Source organism: Anopheles arabiensis, assembly GCF_016920715.1.
Source record: "Anopheles arabiensis isolate DONGOLA chromosome Y unlocalized genomic scaffold, AaraD3 chrY_contig0002, whole genome shotgun sequence".
Classification (NCBI taxonomy): domain Eukaryota; kingdom Metazoa; phylum Arthropoda; class Insecta; order Diptera; family Culicidae; genus Anopheles; species Anopheles arabiensis.
In genome coordinates, this window is record NW_024412076.1 from 50,473 (window position 1) to 68,521 (window position 18,049).

Here is an 18,049-nt window from a genome sequence, read left to right on the forward strand (position 1 = left end):
AACTCGGGAACAGACTGTACGTAGTTTTTTACCCACTCTACGGCACATCAACAACACCAGCCATTCGGGGTTATACGCATACATCAACATATGATCGAATCCACACCTGTCATTTTGTTTTCATTTTTCTACAGCACGGCAGTCGAATTATTCGGGATAAGCCAGTAATTTGATCGAACGCGGGGCCGTCGGGCACCATCCCTTTTGAGCGGGGGGGGGGGCGGTGGTAAGTGGGGGGGGGATACGATTTTAGCACGTACGTACGGTTTAGGCACGTAGCACGAGGTGGAATGGACTCATAAAGTAGACGGATTACCCCCGGCAGTTGATCGTTCAGGCGATCATAGGAACCCAGAAGAGGTTCCCCTTACTGGAAACTCGAAATAAGTTAGGGTAGGCGAAGCTTTTAGGAGATGTTACTTCCTTTCTTGGTCTTATTTATCGATAAAATATATTGGTTCGGTGCAATTTCTTATTTTTGTTTTGTATTTTACTAGGTGGGGAGTTTCTATGTGGTTTTAATTTACAATGTGTCTGGGAGGGTGTGCGGTGTTTTCGTCGCTGCTTGCTTATGCTGCAGTTTTGATGTATTGGGCAAGAAGGTCATGGGCAAATGGGTGCAATCGTCACCGCGCTTGTACGTTGCTATGTGTTCTCGGTGACGGTGACGATTGCTTTTGCTTATGTTGCATGTTTCGGTTGTTTTTGCATGGACTGTGTGGCCTGAACTCTTCGGGTTTGTTGCTTTGGTCTGATTTGCTGAATATGTTATAAATGTGTAACAATAGTGTTAGTTGTTATTATGCTTAATACCAAATTATTTACCATTCCATCTTTTGTGTTCGGATGGCCGATGAAACGTTGATAGTAATGACGCGAACACAAACTACAATTTACAACTTATATTAGAACAAAAATGGTATATCCGTGCCACGCTGACACACAACCGTTCGCCACCAAAGCCAGATCGGAAGAGAGCGAGCAATTCCTTAATTCTAATTCTCCTGATTTTCGCCTTGCCTATCTAGTTTTCGCCTCTCTCGTTGCGTCGGTCGCCTGACTGGTATCGGCGGCTGTCTCCAGGGGTGAGCAACAATACGATCACAACACCATCAATTTTGGTACAGTCTGAAATCATTGGTTAAACTTCGATTCCCTGCCAACTATTGAATATGTGCTTTTTAGTTGGCACGTTATTCCATACAAAAAAAATTCTCGGCAGGACATGAGATTTTTGTTAAATTTTCAAAAACTGGTTTTCCCATACAAACGCATGCTTTTTAATTTAACTGTCAGCCAACTATCGAGCGTTCAACTATTGAATTCTGACTGTATAACCAACAAATCAATACCGTCAACTGTTTTAAAAACAAATCCGCTTTTTAGTTTATAAGATTCATAAGGTTTGCTAACAAGTATGTCTCGTACAGCTTTCATGGTTTCATCTTTATTTTGCGCTTCACCTATATTCGCTGTTACATCATCGTTCACTATCATTACAAGCACAGGATAACGACTCATACAATCTACATGTTTCAACCTGGTTCCTGGCCAATGTTCTGTAAATGCAAAGAACACGACTGTGTGCTTCCATGACACAAGGCATGTTTGATAAATTCGGATGAAAGGCAGAATTCTTTTTCTTCTTTTGGCACAACAACCGTTTTGATTACCACAACAATTACCGCTGTTTTACTGATTACACATAACAGGATAGTCAGTAGTGATGGGTAATCCGGAGCGGAGTCATGGATCAACTCCGACTCCGGTGCGCAAAATATGACTCCGACTTCGGATCACTACCGGATTCAACTCCGGATCAGTCCGGATCACTCCAGATCATTCCGGATCAATCTGGGTTACTCCGGATCAATCTGGATTACTCCGGATCAGTTAAAATGAGTCCGGATCAGTCCGGAGCAGTCTGAATCAGTCCGAATGAGTCCGGATCAGTCCGAATGAGTCTGAATGAGTCCGAATGAGTCTGGATCAGTCTGGATGAGTCCAGATGGGTCCGGATGGGTCGCCTACACGCACGGTCCAAAACAGCCGAAATCATACAAAACCATGAAAAAGTCTGTGCCCTTTTGTTTCGGCGTCCTCGTGAAGTTTACCTAGCCGAACTGAATAGTTGTGTTCGATAAACATGTGTGCGTATCAGGTAGCAGCATATGTACTGCTTACCTGCCGTATGTTGCTGTGATACCGAACGAGACGCATAGACAACGCATCAAAAGGATATGTGTAGCCGTGAGGAAATTTTTCTGTGTCTCATTTGCCTTGTCCTTGCCTTTAGAAACTGATGAGTGAAGCACGCATACCGTTCGGGTATGTTCGGGGTATAAGCTCTGTTCCTCTCATGTTAATGGTAAAGATAGAATCGTATGCTATCGGCTCTGCTCACTTGGTGAGCCCTTATAATGAACGGAAAAAATAATGGTTGTCGTGCTGGTGCGAATTAATCTCTGAGCGTATTGGGCAGGGTCAATAACACTGTACAGCAGTCGCTGATGAAACAGAAATCACGTACATATAAAATCAGGAAACCAAGCAGGAACAAATTCTCGTAGGATGCAGGAACAAAACATTTCAACACAGCAGAACTTCCGATAGGAACAGCTCAACAAAACTCAAACACGAACGATTTCAACGCAGCAACGCGGAAATACGTTCGAACGCTTCCGAATGTGATTTGAAGGTTGAAGTTGAACTTATCCGCAATTTAAAAAACCTCTGATTTTAAACGCAGATTTTTGGATTTTGTATAGGCCCGACAGTGTTATTGATTTCCAATTGTTTTTTCCCCAGGAGCAAAACAAAATCATACGATATTTTAATTGTTTTTATTCGAGCGGGCGAATCATATTTTTTAGGAATAAAGCGATCAATAATGCGGCAGCTCACTAATTCCTCTACTTGCCTATATCTAATTTACACTATACCGGCGAGTGATACAGAACCCTATGTTCGTGACGGTGGTGTGTCAAACATTATAATTCTCTTCGCAGACCGCAACGTGTAGCAGCTTATGGAGGGCCTGATTGTTGTCCGTTCTGCAGGACGATATCATGGCAAGAATTACTTTCTCGACAACAGCGGTGTGCAGCTCATTTGTTTTTATGTGAACCTGTAAAAGTACAGATCATTCTATTATATTTTGAATCATCGAGTAAGGAATTAAATTGTTCCTAGCATTCCCGAAATTGTTTTTTTTTTCAAATATAAGCACCGCCCTTGTATAGACATATGGGATTCCAAACATTAGTTGCCTTTGTTCCTTTCCCCTCTTACTTGTACACAGGCTGATTGCGAAAACATGGCTGGATGATTTCTCCTCTAACAAAACGTTGTTGAGCTGTACTTGTTTATGCTGCGCAAAATGACGGAACTGAAATCGCCTTATATCGTATTTTAACGTTTTCTTTGAAAGCATCATAGCGATTATGGAATGCTTTACATCGGCAACTTCCAGTTCTAGATTGGCCGATTTCATTGAGTCTAATTGAAAAACATTGCAAACACAAGAAAAATTGTATGAGATATTAGTGTAAGTAGGAAATTGTATAGAAATGTTGGAAAATCGTACAACTCATTAGAAAATAAGTAATTTTAAATATGATGAATCCGCTCAATTACAAATAATACACAAACGTACGACGCATACAAAACAAACATTACAATATCAATTTGACAAGAAAGGAAAAAACGACACAACAAATCACAAGTGTGAATTCTACACGAAGACGTGTTTTATCTTGTGAAAGGAAAATGAAACGCGGACGTGACTGCTCTCGTTCATTTCAAGATTGTAAGTGGTTTATTTTTAAAAAAATTTATGGTTTATATGTTAACAATTTCTATCAATATTTATGTTTAGTCTATGAGCTGTGAGTGTGTATTAGTGCTAGGCATAGGAGGGGTAAATTCTAGTTGATCTAAGAATTTTCTTTTAGGTTTTCGAAACCGTCGTCCGGTTCGGCCGTTTAATTGTACCAAATACATAGACGCGGTTTTTGGCGACCCGTTTTCTCTTCACCGGTACCTGTTTTCCAAGACGCATAATGTGATGCCTGATCTGAGAATATTTATTACCCGTTACTGGTTTCCGGGCTAATAACTTGCCCGGGTTTTCCTAAGAGTACAGCGGTGCAGTTTTATTGCACTGATTTATGCGTGCGAGACCTTTTTACCTATTTTAGCATATGTTTTGATGGCACATAGCAGCATAGATGTTTTGTATTTTTTAACATTTCTAAAATCGTTTGTTTAGGGTAGCGGAGCTAGTGGTCCTTAGTTATGGTTACATCCTGCTATGTTGAGTCGTCCTCATTATTGATGTTTTCATGAAACAGTGTTTATGCGGCTGCATGTTATAAAACAATTTATAACCGTGCGATCTTGTATTTATTTTGAAACTACGCCTTGCTTTTTGTTGATTTTTACCCGAATCTTTATTCCCTTGTTTCTAACGTTCGTCTTGACTGACTGTTGAGTTTAAAATGTGAACTAATGAAGCGTTTGGATGAACATGGTTTTATATAATGTTTTTAATATATGAATTAGAATTATTATCGTTGCGTTCGCACCAGACACGTAGTGTGATCAAGGTGGATTGAAAATATCAGGTGATGGATAACGGCCTTTTGGGGTAGCTATAGTTGAGGGACTTTATGGCATTTTAAAACCGTTAACCATAGGTTTCCGCACACAAAGCTTAGCAAATAGAAAAGATTTTTTTTTGTTTTTACGTGCATTTTTGTGTCTCTATTGATTTTATCGAAAACTGTTGAGACGTTATCAACAGAATTCTTTCGTTCACCCGAATGTACAATAAATATGAGATACACATGCGTTTTTTAAATAACGTAGTAAGTTTATTGTAGCTAAAAATTCAGTCGCTTGGTTCAGGAATCGGTGAAAGAATGGCTAAAGATCGTAACCTTTGCCACGTTCAGAAATGTTTTTGTTATCGGGACTGCTCGGCCCGATCGTTATCAGCACGACTCTACTTCGATAGTGTCCTCTATCGGGATTGACGGAAAACACCACTGTGCCAACGAATTGACCTTTAATATTTATTTTAATATTTAACAAAAACATTAAATTTAATAACAAAAGATTTGACGATTTGTTTATGCACGAAATTTAAAATCATGTGAGTGAGAGTTCTAATCTCATGTAAATTGTCCATGCGACTCGTAGATAATGAGTAATTAATGTGAAAATTGAAAAAATAATGCTTTCTTAGTTTTTGTCATCAAAAATGTCGAAAACACAATTAGTCATAGAATAAATTCACGGAATAACACAAAATAACACACTTTAATCCATGTTTTAATGTTAAATAAGAACTCGCAAAGTCCAAAATATATTTTTAAAGAATGTTTAATCGAAAATTTGGGGTCGATAAATTATATGAACAAATTTATTAAATGTGAACAAAGTTTGAATCCTGAGGACCTTACGTCAAGTGACGAATTGTCAAAATGCACTAGAGTCCAAAGTGAGTAGAAAGGAGGTGTCGTCATGTAGAACAATTGAGCATCGAGGCTTTAGAAAAAAGCACAAAACCAGGATCGACGGCAGTTGTCAAATGCGAGGAGTGTTGCTGGTATTTGGATAGGATAAATGAATTGTTTTCGTTTAATAAACATTTGTTTAGCAATAAAAAATGTGTTTTGCATCCACACTCTATAAATCGGCATTTTACACGTTATAATGCAGCTGCTGCCTGTAAACAAATATCGACGGCTGTTGTCAAACTGAATCTCAAAACGGCAACAAGCCAAACGATAAGAAGACACCTCCTCTATATTCTACCTTGCTAGATTCAACCAAATATTTTTTCGCGCGTTCTTTCGATTTGATAAAGATTAACGTGAAAGAGATGTGAATTGGATAGGTTGCGAGATAAGACTTACTTAATTTTATTCTGTACAAATTCAACTAGAAGATTTCGTGGTGGTAGTGTAATGATCCTTCCTTAGAGTAGGTAGTGTAATGGGTTTGGTTTTAGATATGGTTGCCAAGTATTCTGATGAGTGTACATACGGTACAACTGATCAACGCGTACCATCGCGGTAGGTCAGTGTTTCGCTGACATGTATCGAGGTGGCATAAAACTTCGTTGGTAGCGGACTTTTCGACACTTGATCGTCCAGGCGATCATAGAAACCCGAAAGGGGTTTCCCTTACTGGAAACGTTGGAATTTAGAAGCCTTACCTTGGGTAGGGGGACATAACTAAACTATTGAAATAAGTTGGAAGGTGAAGGTTTTAGGCAGCGTAATGTCCTATCTTGACAGTCCGAACGAATCTGACTTGCCACGGTTGGAGTTGATTTATTTATACTCAAAAGAAGTTAAGGGTTTCTCACATTTGGTTCCGGGTTGTATGTTGGAAAGTTATTGTTTTCACTCAGCTAGTTACGTTTGTCTTTTCTTGACAAGAACGATGGTTCTTGTCACTAAGTTCCTGTTTTGGGTTTAATACATATACTGTTCCTGCTTTGGGTTACATGCTGTTCCTGCTTATGTTGTGCGTTTCGGTTGTTTTTGATATGTGTGTCACATCTGTTATTTGTTTGAATGGACGGCCTTCCGGTTCCTCCGGTTGCGTTGCTATGGTATGATCTGATTTGCTGAATGAGTTATAATGAATGTGTTACAATGGTGTGGTTTGGCTTTCCAAAGTGTGTTACAATGTGTCTATAGCTAATAGTGTGAATTATGATAAGTTTTGTATAGCAGATATGCTACAATGTACCAAAAACACAAATGATATTGCTTTTTATGCAAAATTTAAAACGAGTTTTTTACAACATGCTCAATATGGGTTCAAGTCCCATATGGACCGTGCTCCCCTTAGTAACTATAGTAACGGGTAGCCGATAACCCACCGATAGTCCAATCAATTAGTGGTATAAAAGGCAGGCCTTGATCGACGATGGTTGTTACGCAAAATAATAAGAGAGGTATTTGTTGAGTATTGATAATTGATGGTTAAGTGAAACATTTGTCATCATGGGAACTCATTTTGAGGGGCTCCAATGCATTTGGCTTTACACTTTTGCTTAATTTTAAAAATGCAAATTTAAGATAGTATAGAGCATAGGTCTTCCAACTACGGCCCGAGGCTATATCGCTGTTCATTTCCGACCCTGTTACGATCTCGATTCTTATATCTAATATCCAGTTCATATAATACCGCCTGAAAATGTTAACCCTTCAGTTAGAATTTGGCGGCGAATAATAATAGAATATTATTATTCTCCATTCCCAATGTTTGAATTAAGACTTTCCACATTATTTATGGTTTTATGGTTACAGTGTGTTTCCACTTAATATTATTTTCCAGTTTAAAATATCGGATAAACTTTGTTTTTGAATTGAATTGGTTGCATTATCGTGTTGGTAATTGTTTGATAATGTTTGATGCCCTATCTTACTGTGGTTGTTGCGCCACATCAGAAGACAAAAGGGTGAACATTAAGAGTAATGTACGAACAAGCTGTAATAATATTTCAACTTCATTCTACCAATTTTGGGGCGACAGAAACGTTTGCATCGCTGGTGCTTAAGCTGCATGAGCCTGTTGCAGCAGTCGAATGGCTTATAGACCATAAGCTATTGCAGGCTGTTCAGCTGTGCCGGAAGTGCGAGCAGCCGATGCGGCTGCGTAAAAACGTAAAGGGGAGGAAGGATCGCTGCAAGTGGGTGTGCACAGGACGTTTGTGCAAAAACGCGGAAGTCAGTGTCCGTGCTGGATTTTTCTTTGAAGGATCCAGACTTACACTGATGCAGGAGGTCCTGTTGCTGTACCTGTGGAGTATGAATGTCAGCGTGGCAGAAGTGGTGAAGCAGCTGCAGCTCAGCAAGATAACGGTAATTGACCATTTCTGTAATATACGTCTCCTCCTTTTCAATGTTGTCGCAATGCTAGCGCCATCAAAAATTGGCGGCCCTAGCAAGACAGTCGAAATCGATGAGACAAAAATTACCTCACGAAAGTACAACCGTGGACGGCTCATTCGCACAGAGAGTGACAGAGAGTGGTTGGTGGGTGGAATTTGTCGGGAGACGAATGAAATTTTTCTGCATCGAGTAGAGCATCGGAACGCTGATACGTTGACTCGGTTAATATGCGACAACGTAGATGATGGCACAACAATCCTAACCGACTCTTGGGAGGATATGTTTCGTTAGCCGAGGTTGGGTACAGCCATGGCATGGTTAACCATTCAAAAATTTCGTTCATCCCGACAATAAGTTCATTGATACGCAAAAATCGAAAATCTATGGCGTTGTTTTTAAAGATTTCCTCAAGAAAAAGGCACAAACCGCATTACGCACCTGAATCAGTATTTGGTGGAATATCACTTCCGCAAAATGCACCCTGATTATTGTTTTCAGCCTTTGTTGGAAGCTGGGAAAGTCACACGTTGATTTTCGATATTTGCGTAACCTCATATAGACATAATAATATTTTTTCTTCTAGCATGGCTGGCCATTTCCTTTCGACTTCCTCGTGGTGCTGGCTGGAGTATTCAATTGGTATTTTTTAATACCTTTTGTATATACCAACTGGAAAGGAAGTTTTTTTCATTTCAGCTTCATAAATAAGGTCCTTTTACCCCGCATGGTAAGGTAAGGGTTGTCTCAGTTTGTCGATGACTCAAATGCTGCCACAGTTTGGAACGCTAACATTCATCGCAGGAAAACAACATCGAATGAATACTTCTTATATGTAGAAACAGGTATGTTTACTTTTTTCTTGCTCCACTATCCGTGTATAATTGAGGCAGTGTTGTTGTGGTTAAAAGACTGGAGATGTGATTAGATTTTCTGTATAATACTCCCCATTAGCGTAGTGCGCTTTCCGTCAATTTTATCCCGCTTAATTCCAGTACTGCAAAACATTTACCATTAATAAAAGCTTTAAACAATTTTTCAGCATGGCTAACGCACTTTTTTTAATCTACACATACTTTTCATAGGATAACCCAATTTCATCAAAGCCCAAATTTCAATCGCTGGCACCTCGGCATGCAATTGAACATCAAATCAAAGTTAAATTTATAATTATCACATTTAATTTAACTACATATAATTAATAATTAATGGTAATTTATTATATTTATATAGTATTGCACAATTACAACACTTTTTCGATTTACAAAATTCTTTACTATTTTCATTAAACACATTTAACACTAATTACAATAAACACTATCAGACACAAACACATGCACACCATAGCAACACACCTCGGAAGAATTTAGGCCACATCGTTCATACAAAAACAATTGAGCCATATTTATAAAAAGTAGGTGAACCGAGAATTCATCACCAAAAGCGCAGCGTAGGCAAAGATAGATAAACACTTAACAATTCGAATAAATTACACATCCAAAGCAGGATTAATCCAAAGCAGGATCAGCTTATACATTATGTTCCAAAACACCCATGTTTCGTCGCGAATAGTTTTCGGATAAAGTTTCCTTTTCTTTCTTTGGTTTTTGCTGCTAATAATTACCGAAGCCGTTGTAAGAAATTGCTGGTGATGAAGAGAGGGAAAAAGCCTTTTCGCCCTCTATTTACTAATTTAAGATCGATAGAGATGTGTACATCAACGGGCGCGGATGTGATCCGATTCGCAGTTCAAATCTGCACGATTCGCGTAGCTGCTCGAACAACCCATAAGCGACAGTTTTCCATGGCCTATAGTGTCAGCAACTAGAGCTGTTGTCAACATCGAGCAGAAGCTAAACGATAGCTATGAATTGTTAATAAAACAAACCAATGTCCTAAATTTGTAGAAAATTGCACCAAACCCATTACTTCCTTCTCACTATATATAAAATCGAAAATCGCCACCATGACGTGAGAGTAAACATTCAGCGAGAGAGAGAAAGCGGTGAGAGCAGAGCTCTCTTAGCAACGCGCGTTGCTGCGAAAGGACTTGCTCCATGCCACACTGCCACCCCTCGGGTAATGAGGGCAATGGTTACTTAGATTTTTGTTAACACAAACCGATTTTAAAACACATGGTAATGGATATAATGATATTTTTTAATAGTTAAAGTTGCAAATTAGCCACATGTTGATAACGTGTTCCATTTCACACCCCTTCCTATTATAAATCAAGATATTCAAGGCAATATTTAAAAAAAACATGTTTCAAAACAATGCAAAATAGCTTAATTGTGAAATGGTTTATATTCCAATTCATTCAATCATTAATAAAGCTAACCATACTCATTATTGGTGTTTAAGCACCTCGAATACTACATACACCGTCGTCATCGGCAGATAAGTGTGGTACATAAAATCCTGTAAAACGGGTTGCTATACCCGGGATGTCGAACATGTACACTCCCTCAAATCTTTTTCTATTTGTCGTAAAGTCCTACGCGGACCTGCTGGCCTATACAGGCTTTCGAGATTCATTACCACGTAGCCGGATATTCAATCCTTGCTACGGGCGGACGGTCCATTCTGGGCTTGAACCCATGACGGGCATGTTAATGAGTCGTTCGAGTTGACGACCACGTACCACGGGACCGCCTCAAATATACTACTCCCTCAAATCTACTACTCCGCAATACAGTCGTTGCCACCAAATTTTGGCTCTAAGGCATTAATTTTTGACAGTGCGCATGAATTTTTGCCTCTAAGCATAAATTTTGACAGTGCGCATCAATTTTTGACTCTTGTAGGAATAATGACAATTTTACAAGGTATTCAAGCAGATTTTTAACAATTGTCATTCCACAACTCACAAAAAATACAAAAACTTTGTATATAGATTGTTTTTGAGAAAAAATCATGAAATTTTAAAATTTCTAAAGCTTTTGTTTACAGCTGAAAATACGTGGCATTTTTTTTCACTCCATTGAAACTGAAAAAATTGGCAAAACAATTGTTTTATTTTAAATTCTAGCAATAAAATTTTTAACTATTTAACTTAACTTCAATCATTTCAGAACACACAGTTTCAGAAATTACATAAAATTTTGTAAATAAAGTGATTGACTCACAGTCAAAAATTGATGCCTTCGAGGCAAAAATTGATGCGCACTGTCAAAAATAGATGCCTTCGAGACAAAAATCGTGAAACGCTGCCAAAAATTGGTGCCTTCGAGACAAAAATAAGTGAGTTAGAGTCAAAATTAAGCGACAACGACTGTATTGGCTGAGTCGGAACAAGGAAAACGCATCCCAATAAGAGGCGGATGTAGTCGAGAGACCCTAAGCGGCCATATTTTTTAGCATATGCGAAATTTCGAGCGAGAATGCGGCGGATGTTGATGGCTTGAAATTTAAAACTGAATTTGTAACGATTTGCTCGCAGGTGGGAAGAACTACTTATTACAGGATGTATAACAGTATAGATCGGAATATTGGAACTACCCATTTGGAAAGGTTATATGAGGGGATATGTTCACTGTTGAAATTTAATATGTGGCACAACAATAACAATTGTCTCATACACAAATACCAATTCCATTGAATACTTCAAAATTAGTTTCAGGATAATAAAATAAAATTTCGATGGCGTTTTTGGAAATGACCCTCATGAAATTAAAGACCGAGCAAATTTACATTGAAATTGTTCTAAGCATCTATTACTTATTACCTAACGTATGAAACATAAGTCGAAAAAAGAGAAGAAAAGGAATTCAAACCACGTGCGATATCATCTTTTGTAGTTCAATCTTACATTTATGGGCACAAAAACAGAAGATGGATTGAAACAGAAGTGAGAATTTCAAAAATTTATGTTTTTAAGTACGCAATTGGGATTGGATCTTAACATGTTGTATATGTATTAGCGGCATCCTAATTTATTAATCCACTGCACATTAATACATTATTCAATGAACACGTTGTTGAGGTTACTACTTAGCTATGCTTTCCAAAAAATCACGCCGATAATCAAAAAATAATAATAAAAAATTATACATTTGTGTCAACAGAGGCATGGAACGTATCAGTTCGATTGAAAATAAGTAGGAATGCAGCTACTAAACTTTCTGTTTTATCAAAATGGCCACAAAATTCGCCAATCATGATTATCATTGTTATTACTTATAAGTGTAAGTAAATAAGATTCATTGGTACTTTACGTGCGTAACAAATAACCTTATTTTTGAACACCAGTTAAAAAAATAAAAAATTGCGTGACTTGGTTTTTTTATGGTTATTTAAGATGTACATCAGTATGGCTCAAAAGTAGTCCCATCGATATTTAACGGTTCTGCAATGTACAGTAAGAACTGTAACAACCAGGAAGTTACAAGCTTAACACAGTTGTAAGAACAAATAAGAACAAATAGGTGTTTGAATCATGGTTGATGCCACTGAACGTGTAGAGTTTGAAAATAAGTCGAAATTTGAGGACATCCGGTAGATTTTATCGGGCCTTGACAAGTAAAAATTAAAAATTAAGACAGCTTGGGATTAGGGAACAGGATAAGGGAAGGTTGAAATCAAATATAGAATAAACACATTTGAATCGACGAATTGCACGAAGAAGGGGGTCATTACGGCCCATTGCAGTTCGGCGGGAAGGGATCACTAGGGGAGGGCGGTAACGAAGAACACGGTTAGGGGCGTAGAAAGGGATAGAAGAAAGAAGGGAAGGAGAATCAATAATACCAAGGAGTAATGCGGCAATAAAGGTGGATTGGGGAAGGGAACGGCGGTTTTCCAATAGTTCTAGGCCAAGCTGCCGCCACCTGCCCTCGTAAGGAGGCATGGGGAGGACAATCCACCCAGGATTTTACATATAGCAAACCTGGTGAACGATCGCTGCACCCGCTTTATACGTTCCACGTGGATTCGAGATGTAAGGGACCAAACTACTGAGCAGTCCTCCAAAATCGATCTGACCAGAAAGCAGAACAGAGTCTTCAGGCACATTGGGTCGGAGAAATCGCAAACAGTTTTCTTTAGGAGACCCAATATTTTCCGCGCCTGATTCACAACTGTGTCAATGTGGTGGCTGAAGGTGAGGCCTCTGTCAAGCCAGACATCGAGGTCTTTTACGACACAAACACGATTGACTTGCACAGAATTTAGGACGTACGAGTGAGTTATTGGAGACTGCGAACGACTAAACGAAATGACTGAAACTAAAAATCTTCCATCAGCAAAGTTATTTTTTCATTCCAAACACATAGAAATTTTGAAATCTTTCATCAGAAAGTCGTTTTTGTCAATCAGAGCGGCCAGAAACTAAAAACTCATGAATCAGAATGGTCGTTTTCTTCATTCAAAGTCGCTAGAAACTAAAAAATCTTGAATCAAAAACTTGTTCTCTTCTTTCAGAGTTGCTAGAAACTAACAAATTGTAGTTTTTGTCATGCTGCCTTGAAACTAAGAAATATTGAATAAAAATCATCTTTTTAGTGATTTTTCCTAGAAACTAAGGAATCTTGAATCTGAAAAGTCGTTTTTTGTTTCTGAGATCCTAGAAACCATGAAATCTTAAATCTGAAATCTTAAAACCTAAATCTGAAAAGTCGTGTTTTTCATTATCAGATCCTAGAAACTAAGATATCTTGAATCAATCAAGTCATTTTCTTCAATCAAACTGCCTTCAAATTAAGGAATTTCAAATCAGTATTGTTGTTAACATGTCTATCGATGCCGTACTGTCACAAAATTACAACACAACCGGTTCTTTTTGACCGGAAAGTCCATGGGGCTTAATTATCATATTCAGACCCTGATATTCGATCGAGAATCTTTTGTGCTATCCTGTGAGCACCATCGCGTATACAGTAGCGAATGTTAAGTGGAATAAAGTATAGCAATTTTGTTTTAATTCTTGCTGAGTTTTTATTAAAACTGATGTCGTGTTTTCTTACGCAATTTGCTCATTGAGAAAATTTTATGTAAACGTTGTCTTCTGTACGCTAACCTTCTTTTGAACAAAAAAACGAAAGCTTTAAACGAAACATATAAAATAATCATCATTCAATTCGCTTTCTTCGTACATAATGTTATAACATAACTATCTTCTTCTTCTTTGGCACAACAACCGCTGTCGATGAAGGCCTGCCTGTACCCACTAGCGAAGTGAGCTTTTCTTTGAGTGACTTATTGTTACTATAGAAGGATAGTCAATCCTACGTATGAGGACACGGTCTATTCGGGAACTCATTGTGGCCAGTTGTTACGTCGTACGAGTTGACGACTGCAACATGGATCGTGGTACTCAAGTTGATGCAGTATATATCGACTTCAAGGCTGCGTTCGATAGTATCTCTCAAGATATTCTACTCTCGAAGCTAAAAACTCGGTTTCCTCGACTGGCACATCACCTGGCTGCGTTCATATTTAACTGGTCGTTCGTACTACATAAGCATAGGATCTCATCGTTCTCACTCCTTCACCAGCTCCTCCGGTGTGCCTCAAGCGAGTAATTTGGGACCGCTACCCTATATATAAATGATCTATCTTTCGTTTTACCGCCAGGCCAACACCTAATGTACGCCGATGATGTAAAAATATTCGCTCCAGTTAGAAACGACAGTGACTGGCGTACGCCTTCAAACGATCCTTGAGAATCTGGATAGCTGGTGCAGCAGAAACGCCCTCCAAGTGTGTGCTGATAAACGTCAGTGTATATCATTCAGCAGAGCCCGTCACCCCATCACGTTTACATACACTATGCTCAACACGGCTTTGGCTCGCACGACATGTATCCGTGATCTGGGGGTGCTACTCGATCAGAAGATGTCATTTCGCCCTCACATTGATAGCGTTGTTGCGAAGGGAAATCAGCTTCTTGGTTTAATTACGCGGACCTGTAGCGAGTTTACCGATCCCATGTGCGTCAAGTCTATCTTCTGTGCCATCGTAAGGTCGTGCCTGGAGTACTGCTGTCCGATCTGGTGCCCGCATGGCGTTGGTGACATCAATCGCCTCGAAGCCATTCAACGGAGACTCACCAGCTACGCGGTTCGACTCCTTCCTTGGCAATCCCACCACGCTCGGCCCACCTACCATCAGCGGTGTCTGCTTCTCGGACTTGAACCACTCTGCTCTCGACGTAAAAATGCCCAATGCCTTTTCATATTCCGGCTTCTTAACGGAGAGATCGATTCCCCGGCATTACAAGCCAGCATCAGTTTGTTCGCTCCCTGTCGGATTCTTAGATCCAATTTCCATCTCCGTGTACCGCGTACCCGCAACAACCATAGCCAGGGACACCTTATTATACGTATGTCCCTCGAGTTCAATGAAGTGTTAGATTTGTTCGATTTTAGTATGTCTACATCTACTTTCAAGAAGAAATTGCGTCTACGTCATATTTAATGTTAGCTAGAGTTCTATTTATAGGTCATAAGTGATCATTGTTATATATATCTTAATTTAATTATAAGGTTGCCGATTAGACACAATGGTCCGTCAGTTGTGTATGAAATAAATAAATAAATAAATAAATAAATAAATAAATATTCTGTGAAGTTAGGCCCGTACATGTCAAGTCCAGTGCATGCATCTTCTGGAGTCCCCCAGGGCAGCAACCTGGGTCCTTTGCTGTTCCTTCTTTTCATCAACGACGCGACATTGATCCTTCCGGCTGATAATCATCTACTGTACGCAGATGACGCGAAAATTTTTCGTGTTATTCGTGAACCAGAAGACCACGCCCGACTGCAAACTTCCTTGCTTGAGTTCCAGTGTTGGTGCAACCGTAATGCTTTATCCCTATGCACACATAAATGTGAAGCCATTACTTTCAGTCGTTCTCGCTGCCCATCATTGTATGAATATGCGCTTGATGGACAGTCCTTGGCGCGAAAACAATGTGTTAAGGATCTAGGTGTTTTGCTCGATACAAAACTATCATTTAAGGATCAGCTGGATCACGTAGTAGCCACCAGCAATAGAATGCTAGGACTAGTTATCAATATGACTCGCGAGCTTATTGATATACCTTGCACCAAGGCGCTCTATTGCTCACTTATCCGGTCATTAATGGAATATGCAAATATCGTATGGTGGCCAACTGCAGCGCGTCCGTTAGCTCGATTGGAATCAATCCAGCGCAAAATTTCACGATTTGCACTTCGCTCATGGAACCAAAGGCTCGATTACCGAACTAGGTGTTTACTACTCGGGCTACCCACCCTAAGTGAGCGAATACGAAAAGCCAGGTTGTCGTTCATCACGGGACTTCTCGACGGTCGTATTGACTCTCCGTCACTACTGGCTGCCATCAACCTGTACGTTCCGGCCAGGCCGCTCCGGACTCGGGCAATGTTGGCCCTCGACGATCGTAGAACGCAATTTGGCTCCTCTGACCCATTCCTACTCATGTGCCGTGCTTTCAACGCAGTCAGCGACGCTTTTGAGCCGAGGATTTCGCCAACTGAGTTTAATGATCGTGTTTCTGTGTTAAATTTGGTTCCATAGTGCACATTTTTATGTCATGTTTTATGTTTTATGTTATTGTAATCCATTGTAAAGAACTCATTGTAAAACATTGCTAAAATGGTTCGAGAGGCCATTATTGTCCATCGATAGACAAATAAACATAAACATAACGTTTACGTTTATGGCAATTTGGAATGATAGTTGCTTTGGGTGCGAGGGCTTTTTTGCAAGGGCGCTTAACGAGGTTAAAAAAATACTTTTATAACATTAAAAATTCTTGTAATACCAATAGTTTGACAAATAAATAACTAAGTTTTTTTTATGATAACATCCATATCCATTTGTAGAATTGTATTAAAATATTTCTCAAAGTAGTTATAAGCATCGGTTATTGATGTAAAAAATAAAAAATATAATAATAATGTGATAATTTTTTTGTATTCATATATTTTCTATAAGTCTTCTCTTCAAAGATGATTCCTGAACTTCTTTTTATTTGTTTTCAATTTTGTCATATTCTCATTATTGCATAAAAATAATCAAAAATACAACATGATTGATTATCTATTCGTTTTGCTTATACATGACGGTAAAACCAGGCTTTAAAAAAATGGTGCTTGAGTTTGCGCTAAACAAGCGTTACGTGTAACGCTAGCGTAACGTAGAGGGCTGAGCGTTACTTTTACCAAATAATTAATTATGCGATCTATGAGGTCCAAGGGTGTTTGTCTTGGATAATAACTGGGAAACATTTGTATGATAACGGAAGGTGGGGAAAAATCACCAATTGTAAAAATTAAAATGGAAACATCGGTCGCGGAGCATCGCTAAGTCAGTATACCAAATGAAGTCAGTATCCCAAGAAAATATATGGCATTCAGTTAACAGCATAGACTTTGGAGTTTGAGTTAATTCTACATCTTCATATCATTTTGCTAGCAAATCTTACTTAAAGTATCTGACGGGTAGCTCTTGCTTGAGACTTGTTAGCCCTTTCCAAAGAATATGAATGAATAATTGTGTTGGTATTTTCCTAGAGAATACTAGAGCCATAGATTTTAATTTTGTAGTGAAAGGGAAAATCCTATACAATGCCGCATTAACATTTATATTCTTTGTTTTTTCTTTCTAATATTTTCCAGTCTTCTAATATTTTCTAAAATGTTCCTAGGGCAGGATGTAACAGAGCATTTTGATATGTTGAGACGCATCAAATTGGAATTCCACCATGGGTTAAATCCAATTAAACAATTTAGAACAGTTAAACAATCGGTTTGATCAGATACCGGTAGGAACGTTTTCATTTCATCTGCATAAAACAATTTTTCGCAATCTGGTATAACGTACATAACATTGATCTATGAAAATTTTAAAAGAATAGGGCCGAGAATACTGCCTTGTGGAACTCCGGACGAAATATTCATTGTAACATGTCAAACACTTAAATAACAGGAGAGCCAATAGCTTGATAGTTTTGAAATTAGCGTTGAGTGATTTACGGAGTCAAAGGCAGCATTGACGCTGTTAGCTGTTATAATAAATTCACAAACTTGATGTAAACGGTGTAGTTTTTTATCACCAGTTTTCCTTTTTTGATGAGTTATCCCAAGTATATAGGAACGATGCAAATGTTTAAGTCATATTCGAGCTGATGCAAA

General features: G+C 38.8%; 2 long non-coding RNA genes across 2 annotated transcripts; both read right to left on the reverse strand.

Annotated features, from left to right (window-relative positions):
• Nucleotides 1–648: 648 nt before the first annotated feature.
• LOC120906965 lies at nt 649–1,191 on the reverse strand. Its single transcript, XR_005740235.1, has 2 exons — nt 826–1,191; nt 649–759 (listed from the first exon to the last, which is right to left on the reverse strand). It is a non-coding gene; the product is annotated as an uncharacterized LOC120906965 (long non-coding RNA).
• A 1,633-nt stretch (nt 1,192–2,824) lies between these two features.
• Nucleotides 2,825–3,387, reverse strand: LOC120906963. Its single transcript, XR_005740233.1, has 2 exons — nt 3,292–3,387; nt 2,825–3,127 (listed from the first exon to the last, which is right to left on the reverse strand). It is a non-coding gene; the product is annotated as an uncharacterized LOC120906963 (long non-coding RNA).
• Between the last annotated feature and the right edge of the window lie 14,662 nt (nt 3,388–18,049).